At 50.5% G+C, this 15462-nt stretch overlaps 1 protein-coding gene across 1 annotated transcript in view; it reads left to right on the top strand.

The window, feature by feature from the left end:
- DNAH1 (dynein axonemal heavy chain 1) overlaps positions 1-15462 on the top strand; it is an 822394-nt gene that overhangs the window by 422094 nt on the left and 384838 nt on the right. The gene's annotated exons all lie outside the window — the stretch shown is intronic.

Below are 15462 nucleotides of genomic sequence, written 5' to 3' on the forward strand. Positions count from 1 at the left end.
GTCTTTTGCCTTAGACTGCTCGTATCCACGCTACTAGGATAGCTGGTCTATAAGATTGACTTACAACCAATCATCAATAAGGGTTGCTGGACTGATACATAGTGTTCACTAGAATAGTGAGCACTGCATATCAGGCCACCTTCTCACACTCCCCACACAAAAGATCCCGGACAACGACCACTATCTGTCTCAATACTACACCAACTGGATGTCCATAACATCGGACAAATGGGTTCTGGATGTCATAAGCAGGGGCCACACGCTGGAATTTGTGGAGATACCACCGGACCACCCCCCAGTACTCAGGCTCAACCATCATCGCAAGGAAATGCAGAAGGAAGTTCTCTCGCTTCTGCAAAAGGGAGCCATAGAGGAAGTACCACAGCATCTCAGAGGGAGAGGCTTCTATTCGCATTTCTTCCTCATCAAAAAGAAACAGACCCAGAAATGGAGACAGGTATTGGACCTGAGGGATCTCAATCAATACATAAAAAAGATACCCTTCAGAATGTTGTTGTTGCAAGAGATCTTACTCATGTTAAAGGACAAAGACTACTTGGCGTCCTTGGATCTCATGGATGCGTACTTCCATATTCCCATTCATCGGAAGCACAGGAAGTATTTAAGGTTTGTTGTGGAGAGTCGCCACTTCCAGTTCAGAGTCCTGCCATTCGGACTTAAATCAGCCCCGAGGGTATTCACCAAATGCATGGCCCCGGTGGCGGCCCACTTAAGACTGCAAGGGCATTACATTTACCCATATCTGGACGACTGGTTGGTGACAGGTCCATCTTTCAGGGACGCAGCAGGAGCTCTACAGAGCTGCATCCGGTTGTTTCAGCGATTAGGTCTGAGGACCAACTTAGAGAAATCCTCGCTGACTCCGGCCCAAGGCATCCAGTTCCTGGGGGCATGGATATGCACCAGAGCAGGGAAAGCCTATCCTTCCGAAGATCGGAAGAGAAAGATTATGGGGTTAACGGCTTCCCTTCAAGCAAAAAAGTCCACTTCCGTGAGGATTTACAAGTCCATGTTGGGGATGATGTCATCCTGCATCCCATTGGTACCAAACTGTCGTCTTCGAATGAGACCTTTGCAGGAACAGCTGGACGAACAGTGGGTACAGGCCGATGGAACCTTCGAGGATCGCATTGCCATCACGAACCGTATGAAGGTGGCCATGTCATGGTGGAAGATCCTAAAGAACCTGGACCAGGGCTTGAGTTTCATTCCTCGAGATCACGACTTCGTGATGACGACGGACGCTTCGCTGAAAGGATGGGGCGCACATCTTCAAGAGCTGGAAATTCAGGGCCTTTGGTCAGATTGGGAAGCTCAGCTTCACATAAACATGTTGGAGCTCAAGGCGGTGTTCCTAGGGCTTCAAGCATTCCTTCCCAGAATACGCCAATCGTCAGTACTTATCCAAACGGACAGCACCACGACCATGTTTTACCTGCTGAAACAGGGCGGGACGAGATCCAAACAGCTGTCGACATTGGCGCAAAGGATCTGGAAATGGCTCATAACCAACGAAATTTCGATCCAAGTTCAGCATATACAGGGAGTCCTCAACACTCGGGCGGACGCCCTGAGCCGCACTCCCAATGCGAAACACGAGTGGGAACTACACGACACTCAGATTCGCATTTTGTTTCAAAGGTGGGGCACTCCCACATTAGATTTGTTCGCGACTCAAAACAATTCAAAGTGCGCTCATTTTGCGTCCAGGTACCGTCAACAGGGCTCCAAGGGAAATGCATTCCTCATGGACTGGACAGGAAGGTTTGCATACGCGTTCCCTCCGTTCCCGTTGATACCGCGCATCCTGCGCAAGATGAGATTGGAACCGTGCCGGATTATAATGATTGCACCAGCCTGGCCAAGACAGGCGTGGTTTTCAGACCTCCTTCAATTGTCGAGGGGCGACAAGATCCAGCTCCCGACATTTCAAGACCTCATCTCCATGAAGGAAGGGCAGATTCTGCATCCGGACCTGCACTCTCTAAAGTTGTCAGCATGGAACCTCATGAGCGGGAATTTCAAAATCTAGATATTTCGCAAGAATGCAGGCATATTCTCTCACAGGCTAGAGCTGTATCGACGAACAAAACATATACAGCAAAATGGACACGTTTCTGCCACTGGTGCAACAGACAAAACTTGCATCCGTTTGAGGTACAGCCTGAAGGTATCCTGCCTTACCTGCTTTCACTATCTAAGTCAGGTCTGTCGCATGCTTCGGTCAAAGTGCACTTAGCAGCAATATCACGATTCCGGCGGAAGCCAAATGAACCATCTCTCTGGTCATCCAGAGTAATAAAGGAATTTATCAAGGGACTTTTTAGAGTCTTCCCACCCATCCAGCGCCCACCTGTGCCGTGGCACCTCAATACAGTTCCATCGCAGCTTATGAGGCCACCCTTTGAGCCCATACATAAGACAGACTTGCAGTTCCTGTCATGGAAAACAGCCCTCCTTCTCGCCTTAACATCTGCAAGGAGGGTTAGCGAAATCCAGGCCTTTTCAGTGGAGGAACCCTTCTTACAATTTCGTCAGGACAGGGTTATATTGAGAACAAATCCTACCTTTATTCCCAAGGTGGCGACGTCTTTTCACCTCAACGAACCCATTATTTTACCTACTTTTTTCAGCAAGCCTTCATCGGAAGCAGAAAGAGCCTTACACTCTCTAGACATTTCTAGATGCCTGAAGTTCTACATTGAACGGACAAAAACGTTCCGCAAGTCCAAGCAATTATTCATTGCATTTGAAGGGCAGAGGAAAGGTCTTCCATTGTCGAGACTGAGTATTGCTAGATGGATATCCTCAGCTATCCTGAAATGTCACGAAAAAGCGGGGAAGCCGCTATGTTCTAAAGTGCATGCACATTCAACGAGGAAGATGGCAACCTCGATGGCCTTGTTCGCAGGAGTGGCACTGCCAGACATCTGCAGAGCAGCAACGTGGAAGAGTGTGCATTCATTTACAAGACACTACTGTCTAGACACTGCGTGGAAGGAGGACACGGCAGTGGGACAGGCTGTTCTGAAGCGTCTATTCCAGTAAGGTATGGTCTAATGGCATATTGTTTTTTTACTATACAGTGCTTTGACTTGTACTTATCCATGCATTTATCGTATTGCTGATGCTTTCGTAGCTACTGTTATATCATTGCTTTGCGGCAGAGCTTCCTTCTGAGTTCTGTCCTGGAAACGCTACAAGTATGGTGAGCACTGCTTACTACTCTGATACAAGCATGTGAATCTATGAAAGATGTAATACTGGAGAAGGAATTAGTTACTTACCTGTACACTATAGTTCTCCAGTATTATCTTTCATAGATTCACATGCGCCCGCCCGCCTCCCCGTTTCTCAGGCAGATCTTGTTCTCGGTATTTATCCATGTCTCTCACTCGGGGACGGAAATCTGAGGCAGGAAGCTGCTGCTGGGGAGTGTGAGGGCAGGGCAGCAATTCTGATTGGCTGGCTTTTGGACCAAAACAAAGAAATGGTCTGGTTACCAAATAGTACAGCCCCTATGGGGATTTCCTATGCAGTTTTTCTTCTCTATGATACTGCTTGGTCATTCTGTTACCGTGAGACTCCCACCATGACGACGGGGAAGATACAAGCATGTGAATCTATGAAAGATAATACTGGAGAACTATAGTGTACAGGTAAGTAACTAATTCCATCTCAGCCACCCATCCCACTAGTAGCGGCCTGTCTGGGGAGCCCCACTTCATCGCAATGGAGCGTTTAGCCAATAGAAAACTCAGTGCCGCACACTGTAATTCCTGGTCATTCAAGTCATTGGCCCCCCATATGTTAAGAACACATTCCCTAGGCGTTGATGAGAGTGGCTTACCCAAGGAACTGCTCATTTTTCGGATCGCTCCACCCCAAAACTGTTGCACCATCGGGCAGTCCCATAAGATGTGAAAGAAGGTGCCAGTTAAGCCACATCCCCGCAGGCACAGTGTGTCAGGGCGTCTTCCAATCTTGGCCAGGGTAAGAGCGGACATGTAAGCCCTGTGTTAAACCTTCAATTGGATCATTTTGAACCTGTGGCAGATAGCCGATTCTCTAGGGGACATTAGGACTGATCGCCAGTCTTCCTCATCCAAGGGGCCCAGGTCCGCTTCCCACCTGGTCAGCAGTGGCTGGAAACGATCGTGGAGATTATTGCAGAGCTTGCAGTAGGAGTAGGAGAGGGCTTTCTCAGGGAGGGGTTCTGACAATAGCCTATCCTCCAAGGGAGAGGTCTCAGGTATGGAAGTAAGGTCAGGGATAGCGGCCAGAATAGCGTGTTTGATTTGCAGATATCGGAAAGATTCTGTGGATGCAAGGGAGTATTTGGCCTGGAGATCACTAAAAGTCAGTAATCTACCCTTATGGATAAGGTCCCCCACCTCTGAAATCCCTATCATGTCTCATTTATCGAATCCGTGGAGGAAGCAGAGGGAGCCCAGGTGCTGCGATGACCACAGAGGCGCTGCCTTAGTGAGCGTGTCCGTCCAACCCATACTCTTGTTGGACCTATGCCATATTGCAACCGTATGCGCCATGGGTCCGACATACCTATTCCTAGTTGGTTTACGATAGAGGGCCCCCAGGTACCCTTCCCGTCCAGTCTGACATCTATCTAGGAGGAAGGCCGGATTTAAGGGCGGACCATGTATCCAATGATTGAAAGACACCAACTGCGACGCCCAGTAATAGAGGCGGAGGTTGGGTAATGCAATGCCTCCATCGTACCAACCCCGAGAAAGTTTACAGAGGGCGATACGAGCATCCCATCCGTCCTACAACAGAAGACGGAGTTCGCTCTCCACCGCATGGAAGTAGGAGTCTGGAATCAAGAAGGGGCAATTTTGCAAAACATACAGGAAGCGTGGGAGCGCTAGCATTTTGAACAAAGCCGCCCTGCCTGGAAGAGATAGCGGGAGAGACCGCCAGTGGGCAACGTCGCTACGCAGTCTGCGCAGGGGGCCCAACAAGTTGCGATCATGGAATATCTTGGAATCAGGCGTGACATAGATACCAAGATATGAAAAGCCTTCAGTAGCCATCGCAATGGGAAACCCTCGGGGTAAGCGGGGTGGGGGGCCATGTAGCATATATAGTGGGGATTTCGTCCAATTGATTGAATATCCCGAGTACTTCCCAAAGTTGGTGAGGACATGAAATAAACAGTTAATAGAGGACCGGGGGGAAGATACATATATCAGGATGTCGTCAGCATATAGGGAAATTTTGTCCGTTATATCGTCATTCCACTGGAGGCCTCTGATAGAGACGTCTGTACGGACCCAGTGGGCTAGGGGTTCGAGGGTGAGGGCGAACAACAGCGGAGACAAGGGGCAGCCTTGTCTGGTTCCTCTGTGGAGGCGAAACCGTCGAGACGTATGGTTATTGACCCGGACTTGGCCCAAGAGGTCTGTGTACAGGAGCCGCACCCAGCTAACGAAATGGGGCCCGAAGCCAAAGCGGAGTAGGACCTCGAAGAGATAAGGCCATTCGATCGAGTCGAATGCCATCGTGGCATCAAGGGATAAGATGGCCGCGTCCTGTTGTATAATGGATTGGCGCCTCATGACATTATTAACTCTCCGTAGTTTCAGTGCCGTGTTACGACCTGGGAGGAAACCGGACTGGTCGTCATGTATGAGGGAGGGAAGTACTAGAAGAAGGCGATTCGCAAGTAGTTTAGCCAGGACTTTTGCCTCCGCGCTGATCAGGGAGATTGGTCGATAAGAGCCGCAATCAGTGGGTGATTTATTCAGCTTGAGGATGACCGCAATAGAGCCTAGCTTTTGACCGAGCGGGAGGATACCGTTTTCACGGCTTTCTGTAAACATATTTTGAAGATGAGGGACAATTTCTGGGACCATGCCCTTGAGGAATTCGATGGGGACCCCGTTAGGGCCAGTAGCCTTGCCGGAGTTAACAGCGAAAAGCGCAGTGGTAAGCTCCTCCGCCGTGATGTCGGCGTCCAGGGCCTCTCTATCAGCGTCTGAGATGACAGGGAGGTGCATCTCATCCAGAAGTTGTCTGGACTCTTCTGACACATAGCATGCACCAGCGGTGTAGATGCGTTCCAGATGGTCGGCAAAGGCCTCCGCGATGTCTTGTGGATCCACAACTGTGGACCCGTCTGGTCTGATTATGGACGACACCCATCTGGACCCCTGATCACGCCGTTCCAATCATGCAAGCATTTTGCCTGCGCTGTCACCATATTCGTACACGCGATGACGCGTGTGAAGCAGTCGCGTCTGTGCCTTTTCCTGTGCTAGTGCTTTGTAGGCCAGTTGCTGGGTACGAAGACAACGAGCGGTGTCGTCCGAGGGGGCTGCGTTATGGGACGCCTCTAGGCGAGGAGGTCAGATTCGGCCTGAAGAAGCTGTTTCTTGTGCTTCCGTAAATACCCCATCTTAAGTTCTAGTGCCTCGCCCTTAACTATTGCCAGATACGCTTCCCAGAGCGTGACCACCGAGTTCACAGAGCCGACGTTTTCAGCAAAATAAAATTCAGTACGTTCAATCAGGGCGTCTTTGATATCCGGGATCTGCATTAGCCAGGGCTTAATGACAATGGGGCCCGCGTGTATTGGCGATTGTAGGTTAAGTCCACATTACGTGTGAGTGATCGGAAATGCCCCGCGGAAGACCCTTCGGGCGGATGAAGCAACCAATATCCATGGTGGGACAGAAAAATAGTCAATTTGAGACATACTATTATGCGCGTTGGAATAGTGTGTGAAATATGGTGTATCTGGGTGGTGGTGGCGCCAGATGTCCTCCAGCCCCATGGCGTGCGCGAAGTCGGATAAGTCCGAACTCAGCCGGTGAGAACTGCGCTTGGGTCTGCGGTCTAGGTCGTCGCTCATTGTAATATTAAAATGCCCTCCGATTAGGAGTGTGCCTGTGGGGAGGCCCAACAGTCGAGCGCCCAGCTCCTTAAGGGAGTCCCGGACCAAAGTTGGTGGAAGGTATGCGGAGATTATGTTCAGGGGACGTCCTTCCCAGGCAGCTTCAACCAGTGCAAAGCGGCCCAAAGGTTCAGCCCAGGTCCTTGAGTGAGTGAGTGCGAGACTCTTCTTAACCAGAATTCCAGTGCAGCGGGACCCAGAGGTGAACCCCACGTGGACCAGTAATTTATAACCTCCTCTCTGGAGAGCTTGACAAGTGTTGCCCACCAAGTGTGTCTTCTGCAACAGAACGATGTCGGGGGAGTGGCGCCGGAGGTATTGAAGGACTACGCTTTTTTTAATTTTGTGCCCCAGCCCGTTAACATTCCACAACAGGATCGTGAGGGTTCTAGAGAGGAAGTGCATCATATTGGCGGAATAAGTGGAATATAGAGAAGGAGAAGTGGGAGAGAGGCCGCCCGGGCCGCTGGAGTGTCGGGACATAACGAGGCATAGGATCAGGAGGTGTGTGCACCTCTCGGAGACCAAATAACATCCAAAATGGCCAACCCGCCCTCAGTGGACCCCGAATGAGTAGGAAAATGTGACAAGAAAGGACTCTGCTGCAGACACAAAGAAATATTAGAACATCAACAAAACAAACCCATACCAAACTTTATCGTTCCCCCCTAACCCTCCTCCCATCCCCCCTCCCTGCGTCCCTGCGCGCGGATTTAAAACTATCCACACCCCAACTAGGCAGAGTGCCTGTCGCCCTCCCAATCATAGCAGGGGTACCTGGTGAGCCGTTGAGGCCTCTCGCCTGAGTCCTACAATGTCTTGTTTGACAGGTAGTATGCATAACAAAACAATACGCAGTGCACATACACAATTAACGAAAAAATACTGTTCAGACAGTCACCGAACCTGGACCAGGCCGGGGGAAGAACTCGCCGAAATGAGAGATGGGTGTCGATTCGTAGCCATCTGCTCCCCAGTGATGTCGCACGTTGACTCCAGCACCTCGAGAAGGACTCATTGTTCGTCTTCATTAGTGGCGGTGAACAAGTCTTGACTGTCTGTCGATTGATCATGGCCTGGGCGGCTGTCCGGTCTACCACGGGGTTTCGGAGACCTCCCCACCTGTCGCCAGCCCTCCAGCCAGTCCCATGCCTCCTCGGGAGACAAGAAGAACCAAGCTTTACCATCTGATTCTACCCGCAACTTTGCAGGAAAGAGCATAGAATATTTCAAGTCTTTATCTCGCAAAACTTTTTTAACTTCCAGAAAGCTGCGTCGCCGCGCCTGCACCCTCATTGTGAAGTCTGGGAACATAGTGATACAAGTGTTCTCCAGGAGTAGAGGAGGCCCGGACTGGGCCGTCTGGAGAATGGTATCACGATCACGAACATTTAAGACAATCGCGATGATGGGGCGGGGAGGAGCTCCTGGCCTTGGTTTCCCTCCTGGGACTCTGTGCGCCCCCTCGATAGAAAAGTAGCTGGAGAGATTATTCGGCTGGAGGTGTTTTGTGATTAAATTTTCGACAAAGAGGTCCGCCGCCGGCCCCTCCAGTCGTTCAGGAACCCCCAGGATGTGTATGTTATTACGCCTTGTCTGCCCTTCGTAGTTGTCCAGGAGGTCACCCATCTGTTTCTGTTGTAGCTGGAGTTGGGCCACCTGTTGCTGGAGAGTGGAAGTGTCATACATAAGAGCTGCAGTTTTGTCCTCAACATCCTTGACTTTCGAGTCCATTTTGCGCAGGTCCGCCCTTAGTAGAGTGACCTCTACATTCACTGAATCAATACGGGTTTCGAGGGAGGACCGGACTCCAGCAATTGCCTCCATTACATCCTCTAGGGTGAGAGCCTTCGCTCCTGAAGAGGGGGACGTAGTTCTCGGGTCACTGGACTTGGCATTGTCCTTGACCTCTCCTTTGGAGCCCCATGAAAGCTTGTTAAGCTGCCGTTGGGTAGACGTCTTGGACCCTTTATTGGACGCCATCAGGCACGAACACACCAGTAGTCAGGATCAGCAGGCATGAACCGGAGCAAGCAACAATGATGAGAGCTCCCCTTGGGACCAGCAGGGATCGCCTTTCTCTCAACCCAGGATCTGTACTGTGGAGTGGAGGCCCCAATAAGGAGGTGTTGAAACCTTAAGCTCCCCGCCCGGTCTTATCATGAGGTAGGCGTCTGCGCCATCAACCAAACTGCCCCCACCACACAGGCGGTGACCAAGTTCCTGAAAGTTCTTGAGAGTGGGCCCCAGCCCGCGTTTATGCAGCAACTCACTACTTCGAGAAGCTCGGGGACACGGGGTTCCTCCCGGGCTCGGGGTCCCAATATGCAGGCTCTGTCCTGGGCAGAGAAGTAGGGGGGGACCGCAAGCGAAACAGGCCCCCGGGGTAGCAAAAATGCTGTCCGTTGAGCACTGACAGTATCGAGCCACAGCTGCTGGAGTCAGGGGAGGGGGGGGTCAGGTACCGGTAGCAGCACCCCAGGTGTCCCTGTGCGTGGAGGCTTAGGAGTACCGTGTACGGGGTGCTGGGCCTAGTCGATGTCCGTTGCGCCTGAGGGCGGTGTTTTCGCCGGTCCACCCCTCAAGTCCTGGGGTATAGGGAAGGAGATGTAGGGGCCCAATGTCCGTCACTCCGCCCCCGCAACAGAAGCAGAAAGTACCTTGACTCCGGGAAGACCGGGGGGGGGAGGAGGGGGCAGCAGTCTCCCTCAGGGCCAGTGGGTGCGCCGATGGGCCTCCGGAGTAGATAGGCCCCGAAGCCGGGGAGTCCCGTGAATGCAGCTCCGGGGTTGGGGCGCCTCATGGTGTCTCCTTCTTTGTCACACTGCGGGCCCCTGGACAGAACTGAGGCAAGATCTGGCTCGTGGAGGGCTTCTGTTCGGCTCCGGTAGACTCCGGACGGGCAGCTGTCACTTCAGCGGGCCGGGACACAGCCCAGGCTCCGAGGGTCCGCCAGCAGTCACACCAGGAGCTCCGTAGCAGGCGCCATCTTGGTGGTGCCGGGGAGCACACTTTGTCGGGCTCCTTCACCCCCACAGCGGCTCTCACCAGGTCGATGCCCAGAACCGGAGGTGCACAGCAGGTAATACGGTGGGGACCACCCGATTTCAGAGGTGTCCCTGGCAACCTCTGACGGATTTTCAGGCGAGGGCTGGGAGCCGCTCTATCAGGCGACCATTCCCTCCGGCTGCTAGCCACGCCCCCTATAATAATTTTTATTGGTATTTTCACATTTACAACATATGACAAATAACATGTATCATCTTTTCGCGTTTGTTCTCGCAGGGGCCCCTGTCTTTGAGTTTTGGCTGCTGGTTTCTACGGGACTTTCGATTTGAACATATCTGCCTGTGCTTCCTTGCCCTTCTGACTTGCAAACATTTAACATAAAACATGTCGGTATTTGCGCATGTTCTAGGTTCTAAGAGGTTCAAACATATAACACAAAACATATAGGTATTGGCGCTTGTTTTAGGACTGACCATCAGCCTGGTGGGGATGCTTGAGTCTACTGTCTAACCAGTCTCCCTGTCCCGTCACCTACACCAACCTGCCTCAGCCGATCACTGTGTGTGCCCTACTGTTGGTACCGACTGATTTTCATTGTTCATGGGGGTTCGTATGGGTCTAGGAATTGGTCTAGGGTTGCCCACATCCCCCTGTCGGGGTTCTTCCATAGTGCGTTTCTTAGCCCTGTGTTGTCGGCTCCTCTAAGGTATGTCACCCAGTTCAGCCACCCTTTGAATGTGGCTTTGGCTGTGTCTTTCCATTTGGTGAGCACTGTTTTGGCTGCTGACGTTAGGTGGAAGTCTAGGAGGTTTCTGTCTTGTTGTGTGGCTATGTCCGCCGTTATGAGTGAAGTGGTGATAGTGGCAAGTTCTTCTTTTAGTGTACAGCCTAAGGCCTTATTTATGAATGCGAAGACTCTTTTCCAGAATTTTCTAATCTTAATACAGTGGAAGATGAGGTGCGCCAGGTCCCCTTTTCTAAGTCACAGTTCCAGCAGTGGTCGTTTTCTCTAAGTCCATCGACGCTAAGCGCGCTGGGGTCCAGTATGTTTGGTGCAGTAGCCAGTTTCAATATAGCTAACAGCTATTGCAATATCTCGCTGGCAGGGAAATGATAAACATTCCCAAATCTTTAAGGTTTTTAATGTCTGGCAGGAGTCCAAAGGAAAGAAACAGTGTTACATAAACCAATGCCGATTTTAAGTAAAGAAAGAACCACTGTGTTTGTTGCGCCTTATAACAGATACTTACTTCCACATATTCATAAAGGAGTAGCATTGTTATTACATGTGATTTACCATTGTAGTGCAATACTATCAATCTATCTCTTTCAGCCTAAACCCTGTTCCATGTGCTTACAAAGATGCTCGGAGAGTTGGCAGCTCATCTACACCTTCCAGAGAGTCAATGATGACTGACTAGTATTGTCAAATCTTCGGTGTCTTCATGAAACTCTTTACTAGATTGCAACACCTTGGCCCTAATGATGAGGACCGCCAGACTCATGGTGGGCAGGCGGTCTTCTGACTGCCACATTACAAATTTGACGGTCGTGCCACCCTGGAACCGCCGCTTCCAGGGAACCACCGTTCCCTGGCTGTGGCTCAGCAGTCTTGAGTCAGTGATATGCTTCGCAGGACCGCCACGGTCCTACCAACCATATTCCCATTTTTCTCACTGCCACTGAAGGTCTTTCCTCCATAAAAACAAGGGAGGTGAGGAAAGAAATGTGTCCCCCTGTGTGCATGCACCCCCAGTTCCAACATGGCATTGACTTTACAGTCCATGCCAAGCTGGAACCTCCCTTGACGTTCCCATTGTGTTGCCTATTTTATATGCACTGCTGTGGGAATGCAAGAGGAACTAACAAAGTCATAATACGGCAGGCGGTTCTCATGAGGGTTTGGTGGTGTGGCGGCAGGGCAGTCCCACCGCCAAACTTCTAATTGAGCCTTAAGTGATTTTCCATCAACTATAAAATACCATATCTGATTCAATTCTGGATATGTTAATTCATAGGACTGGTATTAGACACATTGGAGAGTCTTGCACAACCAAGCTGAAAGATAATTTTTACCTTCAGTGAAGCAATTCAGGGCATCATTACGATGCTGGTCAGAAAGTATTACAACTGACTCGGTCTCTGAATGGTTTCTGACTGAATGGGATTCTGGGAGTCTGACCGACCGATTATGATGTTACCGAACACCGTTCGGTTGGACTCCCATTGACTTCATTGAGATCCTGAGTTCCAACCAACCACACAGGCTCCCATTGAAAACAGGGGTTGTTGCCGAAAACCTTGAACCCTGCGCCCCATGGTGCCTGACACACCATGCATGGTTGGAAAGAGGGGACCCATTGTTACCTCCACAGGCCCCAACCGGAGGCCTCCGGGTAAAAGGGGGCCTAATATGGGCCCCCAAAGTTGGATTCGTGTTGGACAAACCGATTCGTAAAGGCTGTCCAAATCCAACATCGTAATGCGTCGGTCGGAAACGCGATCCGTAGAACCGTATGAGTTGGCTCTGACCGACTCGGTTTCGCTGAATTCCGGTCAGAACCGAGTCGGAAAGACCAAACGGTTACCTAACATTGTAATTGGTAGTTCGGAAATGTTTCCGAGTCGGTCGGATGGAAGGCTTCTGACACGGATTCGGACAAACCAAATACCTTTCGGAGCCTTTCCAACCAACATCGTAATCGGTCCCTCAGTTTTTCTGGAAGACTCCTAACTCTGATAACATATAACCTCCATTTACTACTCTGGGCACAATTTCAGGTGAGGGTTTACCAACATTAAAGAATTGGGTACCTCCTTAGGACCTCAGTCAAAGAAGATTGTAATTCCCAGATACCTGTTAGTTACTTTATTAGTGGAGCCTGTTTTAAAACCTGCTTCATTCCAGTCTCTGGGTCTTTACATTGTAACGACACAGATCAAACACATTATGACTAGGTAGCATAATCTCGAGACCAACAGATATCTGCACATTCTAAGTTTGACATTTTCACATCAGTCACCTAGAGATTAAGGTCATGTTCCCGGGTCTCACATTCTTCCTTCTTTTCAGGCGAAGTTGTCCAAGTCTGTATGGAAAACATTGCAGCCATATTTTAGTCAAATAATCCAGGAGTCACATGGTCTCATTGCATACAACTTTTACTAGCTCTGTTTTGGGAGTGGTCCCTCAAAAATAATATCCTTCCTGTTGCATCTTGCCTAGGGGGGGAGAGTAATGTGGAGCCACATACACTCATCAAAATTAATCAGAGTGCAGAGTTCTCAAGTGCTGTGGATTGTTTTGGGAAGCTGCATAGATCTTTTCACAACAGAAAAGAACAGTTGGTATTCAGACTTTGCATCCTGTATGGGAGTTAAAAAGTCTTTTGGACATACACTTGTCTTTGACTTGTCCGAAAAGCTTCTAAATTCCTTTCCTCTGATTGCTTTAATTCTTTGGACGTTTTACAACTCCATGGTGGTATAGCCTCAACATTCTTTCTTGGAACTCTACTCCTCCTTTAGAACAACTTTCTAACTCTTCCTCAAGTTCCATATCTTCTGTTTCAGCAATTTGGTGAGTTTCTTGACCAGTTCTTTCCATTGTTGAAGTAGAAAGCCTTGCTTCAGAAAAGGAAGAAGATGCACATCTGGACATTAAGATCTGATGGAGACTTCTAGTGGCAGATTCCTTACCTTTGAATTCCCGAGGCTGGAAGTGGAAATGTTTGTGTGTGCAGGCCCCTTGTGTGTGCCGTCGGCTGGCTCCATTCAGCTCTGTGTGACGTCATTGGCATTGGTTATGATGTTGCGGCCACCTATATAGGCGCCACCCAGGCATGCGTACATTTGTTCTTTTCTTTCCACCTCAGTGAAGTGCCAATCTGGTAAGAGCTACACCCCTCTGTCACTTTGACAGGTTTTTTGACTTAAAAATGTATTTCTTTGTATGCCGAGAGAGACAGTTTTTATACTGTGGGGCGCTTGTCACCAGGCCATGTCGGTTACCGATCCCCCACCTCGTCTGTCTTTGGTGTCTCGGATGCGACCAGGACCCGAAGTCGTGCTTGGGCTGTCAAAGCATGGCTCCAAAGGCCTCGCGGGAGCAGGCTTTTAAGCTCCTTGCGGCCCGCTGTAGTCACCGACCAGCGAGAATCCACTGAGATCCCGGTCCCGATCACAGAAGAGAAGGTCGCGGGACCGCTCCCAGAGCCCTAAGACCTCTTCCTCCCACTCGAGGCCCTCAGGACACTCTGGGAAGAGGCACAAGAAGAAGAAGAATTCCAAGTGGACTTCGTCTTCCCCTCGGCTGTTGTCCATCAAAGACAGAGGTAAGAAGCACCGACGCTCTAGGCACTGTTCTGCAGAGCCGAAGTCAGGATCGACTTCGCGCCTCCCTCCTTTTCAGAAGGGCGGAGCTATGATGCCATGCGCCGCGTATTTGAGCGGGCTGACCTGTCTGAGGATCCTTCGGGCTTGCGGAGGTCGGAAGGGACCCCAGCGTGTTCAATGCCATCGGCTCCGACCTTAGGGATTCAATACCAGATCCGAGCGGTGTCAGTCATGCCTATCTGACCTTCCTAGGCGTCGGACCTGAAGTCAGTGCCTTCAGTGCCGCCAGCCCCTCCAATGGTTTAAGGCCCATCCTTATCCCCGACGTATTGGAACGGTGTAGCTCAACGCCAATTCCAGTGCCAGTAGAGCCCATGGGTTCTATGTTGTTGCATGTTCGTCTTCATGGTGTTTAGGGCACAGGAGTAAACTGGGAGGGGTCCATGGGCCCTTTAGAACACCTGGATGTTTCTTCAGAGCAAATGCACTGGTATGAGGAACTTGGGGAAGCCAGTGGACTGGACACATCCCCATATACTAGCTTGCTCTCTCCTCCAACTGTGGCTGCAGAGGAGGGGGCTTCTGAGGTCCTTGGACTAGAGTTGCCCTCTTATTGATTTTAAGATCGAACATGTTAACAGCACAGGACACTTGATCAATGTTACAAGCAGTTACTGCAATTACCAGATATGAATACATACAAAGGAGTGGAGGAAAACCCCAACTTGATGCATTAGCATTACACCTGTGTGCAAAAAGGAGGGTTTATGCAATTAGACCAGCTGGTTCAGCCATTTACCCCAGATCCTGTTATATTTGGCGTGGCATCCCCAGCCTCAAATAAGGGTCTCTCCTGCGTGACACACCAATCCACTCCCCGGTGCCATTTTGCCATATTTGGGGGTGTGGCTCGCGCCCAAGTATCTGCAGTGTCTGGTTTGGCCACCGGGATTGCTGTCCCAAGAAATGCTTTGGCTGCTGTTAACCATCCAGACCATCCATTACCCCCAAGAGGAGATGTATGGGATCGTGGGGAACTGGCCAGCCCAGGACCTGCGTAAGCTCGGTCTCTATCGTCGACCAACATGGGGCAAGGCTAGGGCTTGACCAAGTCATGTGGTAGAAGTCCGCTGGTTCATGGCCGCAGCGCGTGCAGTTTGGGAAGGGACGCAGCTCTGGGG

Source organism: Lissotriton vulgaris, chromosome 9 (genome assembly GCF_964263255.1).
Source record: "Lissotriton vulgaris chromosome 9, aLisVul1.2, whole genome shotgun sequence".
NCBI lineage: Eukaryota > Metazoa > Chordata > Amphibia > Caudata > Salamandridae > Lissotriton > Lissotriton vulgaris.